This window comes from Chironomus tepperi, unplaced genomic scaffold (genome assembly GCF_022539635.2).
Source record: "Chironomus tepperi strain 1889 unplaced genomic scaffold, CSIRO-AGI_Ctep_v1 contig_445, whole genome shotgun sequence".
NCBI classification, from domain to species: Eukaryota; Metazoa; Arthropoda; class Insecta; order Diptera; family Chironomidae; genus Chironomus; species Chironomus tepperi.
In genome coordinates, this window is record NW_027226567.1 from 3287447 (window position 1) to 3296580 (window position 9134).

A 9134-nucleotide genomic window follows, 5' to 3' on the forward strand; every position below is an offset into this window, starting at 1 on the left:
CTCTAAAGTTTTGCTTCCTCCTCCTACAAATTTAATCTCTTTGTGCTACTGCACAAACAAATAGCTTAATGCTTTTGGGTCACTTCCACTCTCAGTCTCTTTGTGCTAATTTTTACTAAAAGGCAAAGTTAAAACTACAAAAAGTCTTAATGAAATCCCATTGAAAATTGGGACAGGAAAAAGGGGTGCAAAAAATGAAAATGGAAAAACTTTTTCGGAAAATTTGCCATTACAGTCTCAATTTATTGACCAAATGTCAATAACTCTCATGCAAAACAAGGAAATTTTCGGTCTGCCTTTGATATATCCCTAACTCAAATCCATGTCTATGTCCATGTCTCGGTGCTTTATTACAGCATGTTTAAATTGTCACATTTGACTCGGAAAAAATTGAAAATTTTCCAGAGATAGGAAAATTTATGTAAATTGTCATTGAAAATTCATTTTACAATTTTGTATTTTTTGGATAATATGGTATATCCAATCAATGTGCTTTATATATGCTGTAGACGCATTCAGATGACTTTCAGCAGTGATATGATTGACAGAGAATTGTGATAGTCGTTTTTGTTTGATTTTGGCTATGCGATTACCATAGGGAATGAAATTTTTGCGTCACTTTAATGAGATTTTATGCGATGGACAAAGTTTTTTTGAGAATGGATATGCTGTCAGGTGGAAAAGAGTTGAGCTGAAAATTAAATTTAAAATTTTTAAGGGAACATTTTCAACATTAAAAGCAATAAACTTCTCGTCATGATGATTAAACGTCAGTATGATTTATTTTGGCAATTTTATTGACATAATGGATGTATTTTGAATAGTCTGACAGTTTTTCGGTGCTGGATGAGTTTATGGATTCAATTAAAATTGATAAAACGTGAGATCAGGAATATGAAGTCACATTTTTCACCGGTAAAATGCATTTCAACCGAAACCGTAGACGACATAAAGTTCCTGCCAATTCCATTTTTTTTTTCGAGACACGAGTTGCTTTAAGTAACTTTAGGTAACTTTAGCGGTCGAGGAACGGCATGGACAACAATTGATCCATTTCATATTCCACATTCCACGATTGACCATCCCGAGCCATACAAATTAAGAAGAACTCTTTAATCAACGCCAAATGGACGCCACATCCATGTTGCATCTGCATATGACTACAATTTTCCCTCCACACAATGGATCACAAGTGACTTCCAAATGGTGTTCCAATAGAAAAGCTTTTAAGAAGTCTTCAAAGCTGAACCGTTACTCAGCCATCTACATTTATATTGCATTTACAGTGTATGCATTAAAAAAGTTTTCAAAAAAAGATTATAGCAGAGCGTAGTTTCGATCTACGGACCTCTGGGTTATGGGCCCAGCACGCTTCCACTGCGCCACTCTGCTTTCAAATCACTGTTATTTATGTTTTACTAAATTACCTCTTTGTCATTAAGAGGCTGCATAGTCTCAAGAAATGCAGTTGATTTTGTACCTACTGCATGTAGAAGATGCTGTATACATGCCTACCTGACTTCAAGAATGATAAAATTTATTTGAGGCTTGTAGGAGAAAACGTACCTGCTTAAACGTCCACATTATGACTGATGTCACACAAACTTCAAAATTGTAAATGATAAAAATGGAACGGATTCATCTCAAGTTCATACACATGCCACGAAAATCGATAAATTTTTCCTTCAAAGTTTCAAAATCCAACACTTAAGCACACTTTAAAAAGGTAGATATCTCTTTGATACCTCTTCAAAAATTACATCGTACCCAACAGACATATAACAACAAATAATTTTCAATTTTTCATCCTTCCTGGAACTAAAAGAAATAAAATATTTACATTATTCTTACCAAGGTGACTAACATTTTTTATATGAATTTGATATAAAGGAACGCAAAAGGTCCTTTATTATTCCTCAAAAAATTCGATACATAGAAAATCATTCAATACCATCCTACCTTTCAGAAAACTTATTCCATTCTCAATTTTCATCACATCAACATTTGCTCCTACGTCAAACAAAGTCTCTCCAATGAACATCTACAGAACTGAAAAAATATTCATTTACGTCTATGGCATTGCTGTTCAGTTTTTCACATGAAAAAGTTTTCGAGAATAATTTTTAACGTATGCATGTTAATGATTCATTCATGCATGCTTAACAAGCTTTTTATACAACTTCAATTCCTGCATAAGCGAGCACATCGAATGGATTCGTTTTTTTTTGTTGTGTGGATATGATGTCGATGTGCGGAGAAAGTTGTCATATGTAGGAGTCTTTTTTTGTTATGTTTCGAGTGTGTTTGCTTGAGTTTGTGGATTTTTTGTAAGTTTGGGAGCATTTTGGGTTAGTGGTAAGCTTGATGGCTGGAATATTAATTAAAATGTCAACTACGGAGGTGATTGCTATATGAAATATTGCATATTGAACTTAATATGTGTTTAATATGGAGTTATGAGTCAAAAAGACCTCAACATGCCCTAAATAAGTCCTTGGTGAGAATGAACGAGGCTACAACATCTTTTAAACCTAGATCTACAACTTTTATATTAAAGATACTGCTGAATATCCTGCTGTCAACCAAGCTGAGTGCCCAGACATGGTCGTTCCATGATATAGTAAGAGTCTATCCAAATTTACGTCATCTGAAAGATGGCAGCCCCCAAATCAGACTAATGTGGACCAAAATCCACATAATTTCAACTTAATCATCAAACAACCACACTAAATGCAGTACATCTCCATCCAACAACCACAAAAAGACGCTTTAATCATCAACATTCATCCATCATCACATTAACCATAAATAAACTCCAAAACTATTCCTGTGTTTTTAGAATTAATAGCAATAACATAAAACTTTTAAAAATATAAAAAAGATGAGCAAAAAAAGAACTTTTTTATACTCTCTTGGTGCCATATAAACTATAATTTATGCACTCATGTTATTTCAATGTTTCAAAAAGTACGAGTTTTTGATTCTTTTTTTTTGTTCCTTGTTTAACGTAAAACTTTTTTCACGTATTTTGTTCCGTGAATAACATGAAATAGGTGCACTAAGAGAGAAAATTGAGAGTTTCACTTTTTTTGTTGTTCCAATGTTGTACATGAAGCACTTGTTTTTTGCAGGTTAAACAGTGGAATCAGACAAATACATCAAATGCAAATGTTAACATTTTCATGCATGAGCCCGAGCAGCACGAAATATAAAAATTCAATTTAACTGTTGTCTAGATGGTTCTAAAATACACACATGTCAGCGATACATGTCATTTTGACGTTTTGTCATCAGCATGTTGCGGTGTCTCAGCGATTTTTGTAGATGCCAAAAGAGCACGGGAGCAGCAAAAGGACTTTTGGAGAAATGCTGTTGATTATGAAGTTAATTGGAAAATGTAAGTCAACTGAAGATGCCAACAGATCAAAGCTGTCCAGCAAAGTAAGTAAGTATGTCACAGCAACTGTATCGCTCGGTCAAAGTCCAAATTGAGATTTTTTCTAAAAAAGATTATAGCAGAGCGTAGTTTCGATCTACGGACCTCTGGGTTATGGGCCCAGCACGCTTCCACTGCGCCACTCTGCTTTCAAATCACTGTTATTTATGTTTTACTAAATAACCTCTTTATCGTTCAGAGGCTGTATAGATGCCTACCTGATTTCCAGAATAATAAATGTTTGGTACCTGCTTAAACGTCCATATTATGGCTGATGTCACACAAACCTCAAAATTGTGGATGATAGAATGGAACTGATTCATCTGTTGGATTCTTAAAATCCAACACTTAAGAACACTTTAAAAAGGTAGATGTCAGCGATACATGTCATTTTGACGTTTTGTCATCAACATGTTGCTTAGTGTCTCAACAATTTTTGACAGCACGAGAGCAGCCAAAGAACTCTTAGAGAGATGCTGTAGATGGTGAAGTTAATTGTCAAAGGGAAGTCAATTAAGGATGGCTATGGATCAAAGATAGCCAGCAACATAAGTAACTAAGTCACAGCAACTGTATCGCTCGGTCAAAGTCCAAATTGAGATTTTTTCAAAATAAGATTATAGCAGAGCGTAGTTTCGATCTACGGACCTCTGGGTTATGGGCCCAGCACGCTTCCACTGCGCCACTCTGCTGTCAAATCACTGTTATTTATGTTTTACTAAATTACCTCTTTGTCGTTAAGAGGCTGTATAGCCTCAAGAAATGCAGTTTTTGTACCTACTATATGCAGACGATGCTGTATAGATGCCTACCTGATTTCAAGAAGAGTTTCACTTTTTTTGATGTTCCAATGTTGTACATGAAACACTTTTTTTTGCAAGTTAAACAGTGGAATCAGACAAATACATCATATGCAAATGATAACATTTTCATGCATGAGCCCGAGCAGCACGAATGATGCAATTCAATTTAGCTATCGTCTGAAAGGTTCTAAAAAAGCAAAAATGTCAGCCATACACGTCATTTTGACGTTTTGTCATCAACATGTTGCGGTGTCTTATCGATTTTTGTAGATGGCAATTGAGCACGAGAGCAGCCAAAGGACTCTTGGTTCTACTGTTGATGATGAAAGTAATTGACACAGAGAAGTCAACTGAAGATGGCAACAGATCAAAGATAGCCAGCAACGTAAGGAACTAAGTCACAGCAACTGTATCGCTCGGTCAGAGTCAAAAAAATCTTCCAAATTGAGTTTTTCTGCGCGTGAAAAATTCAGCAATTTAAATCACAAAGGATGAATTAAAATATTTCAATAAAATTGCTTTTTGATGCTGAATATTTTATGGAGATGAAGCGTATCCTGGACTATATTACAATATTGCAAATTTATTGTAATTGTGAAAGTAATAATTGATATGACATTTTATTTAATGTGGACATACGGAAATATCGAAAAGTTTTGAATGGATTGATGATTTCGGGATTGTTGATACTGTTGGTGAGGGTAAATATGAATTGATTGCTGGAATTTTTGTTGAAACTGTACCTTTAAATTGACTTCAATGTTGATGATACAATTAATTTACGAATGTTGATGGCATGGCAGTTACTTTGTCGTGAAACAATTGGACTTTTGATGAACTCTTTTGTTAAAGAAATGAAATACATTCGAGGTTAACAAACAGCGATTGGTAGACTCCATGTCTAGGTTTTGAACCCCAACTATCCTTCCTAGTAAGACCTGGGCACTTCTATTCCTTGAATACGCTCCTAAAATTTATGTAACTTGTCATGAAACTACATTTAAGCTACAATTTTTAATTAGACGTATGATTGACTAATCGAAGCCTTTACCACACTGTATAGTTCAGTAAATTATCCATGGCTTCTTGCATCCCTAGCTTCATAAATCATACATTTACCCAGCATCTAAAGAGTATAGTGATATAAAAAATTTATTAAGCTTGCACTAGCAGCATTATAAATGTAGATAATGCGATTAAAAATAACCCAGAACAAAACAACCATCATGGCTTAATTGAAATAGAAAACATTCATCCAACACCAATTCAATCTAATCCGAAATCCATTCGATTCTCAAACTCCATTTAACTATATTCAATTTGATGGTCTTGTCAACAAGCCCATTAATTCCAAGTCGTTTAAATTTATTAGATTCGCAAGATGATGCCACTGTGTATTGATTTTCCCAAACTACAGTTTTGACATTGATTTTCTTGCTCTCTTTTTCTTTTCCGAAAATGCCTATTGGACAGAGACTTATGTTAACCTTCACCCAAATTGGAATAAGATTATGAGTTTGTCATGATCAATAATGACTTTAAAGTTTGAGATTGAGATTCATTTTGGGTTTGGGATTGTTATGAAGAAGTTAGAGAGTGTGTTATGATTACTGCAAGGGTTAGGAATGGTTAATTGTGACTTAATAGTTAATTAAAGTTTTGAGAGACTGCAAATTGAATTTGTTTGGAATAGCATCAATTCTAATTACTCAGGTCTACAATTTTGAGTAGGAACATAAGTATATTGTGTCCAGTGGTTGATATTCGATTGGTTATCTGTTAGTAGAATATTGAGATTTGCAGGGTGTGTCGAAGTAGCTCAATGGTGGAATGATTAGTAATTCGGTGCCTAATTCTTCCAACACCGAGTCTAAAGTCCTGGATTCGAGACTTAACTGGTCAAATTAACAGGACAAAAGTGATAAACTTTCAAAAATGTGACAAAATTTGAAACAAAAGTATCAAACTTTGTCAACTGAGTTGGTCCGTCCGCTGACTTTCCGTCTGACTCTGTTGCTAGCTCTGCCACCTTGACTACACATTCTAATACTACGCCAACGTTCAATCGACCTGATTTCTAATTAAAACTCAATTATCAACACAAACTCTTAAAAAACCTTCAAGTCTGCTGCAATTTAATTCAAAAAATTTCAATAATTAATTTTCGTTTGTTCTCAAAACATTTTCAAAAATCCTTCAACAATTATAAAACAACTTAAAAAAGGAAAATAAATTTTAAAAACTAATAAAAACTTTTTCAATTAAAATCAATTTTTCACTAAAAATTGTACGAACAATCTCATCGTTGTCGAATGACTGCCATGCCAATAATAATTTACGTCCGCTCACAGCAATAATAATCCAAGCATCACAATTGTATCCATGCATAATTGACTCTCAGTTTTTATTTTTACTATCCTACACATAAAAAAAGGAGAACAAGGATGGCTGAAACAGTTTAAAAAACTTTCAAGTTTTCAATTCCTCTCAATTTTTCAAAATGTTTGCCAATCTGTTTTAAATTGAAAAAGTTGTGCACTTGTGTATGCACATTTGTGAGTATAAAAAAAAAAGTTTCCTTTAACTCCCTTAAACAACTGCTCTTTGGCATAGCATGTAGACATGTAATGGCTCTATAAAAGTTATAATATCAAAAAAGGGAGAGACTTCTACAGCCCAGTTGCTGAGTTTCAATTTTATATCAATTTATTCGATTTAATCTTTCACTTTCAGTTTTTTGAAGGACAAGTTTTTTGTTGGCTTTGTGTGTCTGGATGTTGGATGTGTGGTTAGTCTGGCTGTCAAATGGGTAGAATGGGTATAGGAATATGTTGGCAATTGACTTTTGATTGTATGGAATTGAAGATGAGAAGAGGGATTTCCTATTTAAATTTGAATTGTGGCTGAATTTTAAGATTGATTAAAGACTGTATGCACAGGATTTTGAAAGGAATTAGAATTTCCAAAGGGGTTTCATGGTCAAACTCTCCATTTTTTGAAGTAAATGGAAATTCAATGGACATTCGATAGGAACTGATAGCTTTGTACCACAAACAGTCAAATATAGTCACTTGGTTGTAGCCTACGTCGTTTAAGTTGAATTTATGGGTTGGAAGTGCACTAGCGGCATCGTATTTTGGTCCATTCCTGCTGTGAGAAATGAAATTCGCAGTATCGTGCTATTTCAGTACAGTAATACCATTTGGGAAATCTGATTCAAGCTTGTTATATACTTAGTTGGAAAAAAGGCCAAACTAAGCATATTCATTGAGTACAGAAAGTAAATGCAAAGCATATCCTGCTTCTCAAATCAAATTTCAACATCGAATCACATTCTAAAGTATTTTAATGTCTTAAAATGCTCCATTACCTACATCCATCCACAAAATAATTCCATTTTCAACTTTCCTATTCCTTCTCACTTCGCATGATGTTTAACTATGAGCACATGCCTTTTTGCCTCACTATTCACATTGATATTTTATGTCCAATATTAAAAGCTGGCAAGAACAGCTAAGAAGGCACATAAATTTCAAAAAAAAAAACTTTTTCTTCATCCTTCCTCTTCATTCCTGTGCATGTATGAGTACCATATTCGTTATGCTTGCCCCTTACATCTGAATAATTTAATGGACGCAATAGCATCACATGTTTACATTCTAGAAAGTTTTTACTATAAATGGAAGAATGAAAGAATGTTAAGGAGTGGGAGATCAAAGGGGATCATAATTTTTCTACAATAAATTTTTTTTCTGTTAAAGGGCCATCACATGCACAACAATATGTGTACGGATGTATGTGTGTGAAAAATTTATGTTGATGATTGTGTGCAAAAAGGCTATAAACCCTTACGATTTACGATATGCCATCACAAAACGTGCGGTTTTTGTGTTCTGCTTCTTAACTTGCTGCGTTTTACCCCTTTTGCTCTCTATGTCGGATCATTAACTGATTGTTATGTCAGCATTATGTCAAAAATTATGTCTATTGATAACATTTTAATAATGTTTATGCGTTTGACCTAATTATGAGATTTATTTATGTGAGAATCTTGTTATCTTTCAATCATGCAGTGATCTTTATGGGAGGGAGGGTGGTGAATTTGAGGGAACTGGAATGAAATGCAGTTGAATGTGTAGTTTATGAGCTGTTTTTGTGATTTTTTATCCAGAGTTGAGTTTCCCGACGTCTCGGTCTTGACAAATCCACGAAATCAAGACCTAGGCCGAAAATACCCGCTAAGTCTAGGTCTCGGACTCAACATCGGAAACCTTTAACCCAGAGCTGCTTCCGTCCGATTAGCAGCTGACGGGAATTGACTATAATATCTTCAATAAGGTCGCTGGAGAGACGATACGTCGCGTGATGACGACAAAGCATCAAAATATCGTGTAGGATGCCTGAAATACACAACATATTCTCAAAACTCTCAATTTCACAACCACCATCCCTGCCTACCTTATCTCTCACAATTTAAAATTCCTTCTTTACGATCCTAAGCAGCTTCATCGACATTTACTCAGAAGTCATTGCCGGACTTCAATTTGTTATGAGATTTAATGAGAATTCATGAGGGTATCTTTAGTAAATGTCGCGCTCAGTTGAATAAAATCATAAATAACGAAAGGTCTAATGACTGCCTAAAATTCCTTCTTTTTTCCTTCATCTACCGAGAAGAAAAAAAAAACTTTTTCCTCATCTTTTTTGGCATGTCTTCTTCGTACACAACTCAAATGCCTCATTTTATTTTCTCGAACAACAGAAAAACTTATTTGCAAGCAATAAAAAGAGGATCAAAAAGGAAGGAAAGAGAGAGAAGAAAAAAGGAAAATGGAAAGTTTTTTTCGTGTATTTAAAAGAGTGCAAAGACCTAAAATATTAAGTCAGCTAAGTAA

At 34.4% G+C, this 9134-nt stretch overlaps 3 non-coding genes across 3 annotated transcripts; all 3 read right to left on the minus strand.

Moving 5' to 3' along the window:
- Positions 1–1320: 1320 nt before the first annotated feature.
- TRNAM-CAU (transfer RNA methionine (anticodon CAU)) lies at positions 1321–1392 on the minus strand. Its single transcript has one exon. It is a non-coding gene; the product is annotated as a tRNA-Met (tRNA).
- A 2121-nt stretch (positions 1393–3513) lies between these two features.
- Positions 3514–3585, minus strand: TRNAM-CAU (transfer RNA methionine (anticodon CAU)). Its single transcript has one exon. It is a non-coding gene; the product is annotated as a tRNA-Met (tRNA).
- Positions 3586–4056: 471 nt separating this feature from the next.
- TRNAM-CAU (transfer RNA methionine (anticodon CAU)) lies at positions 4057–4128 on the minus strand. The gene has a single exon. It is a non-coding gene; the product is annotated as a tRNA-Met (tRNA).
- Positions 4129–9134: the final 5006 nt, after the last annotated feature.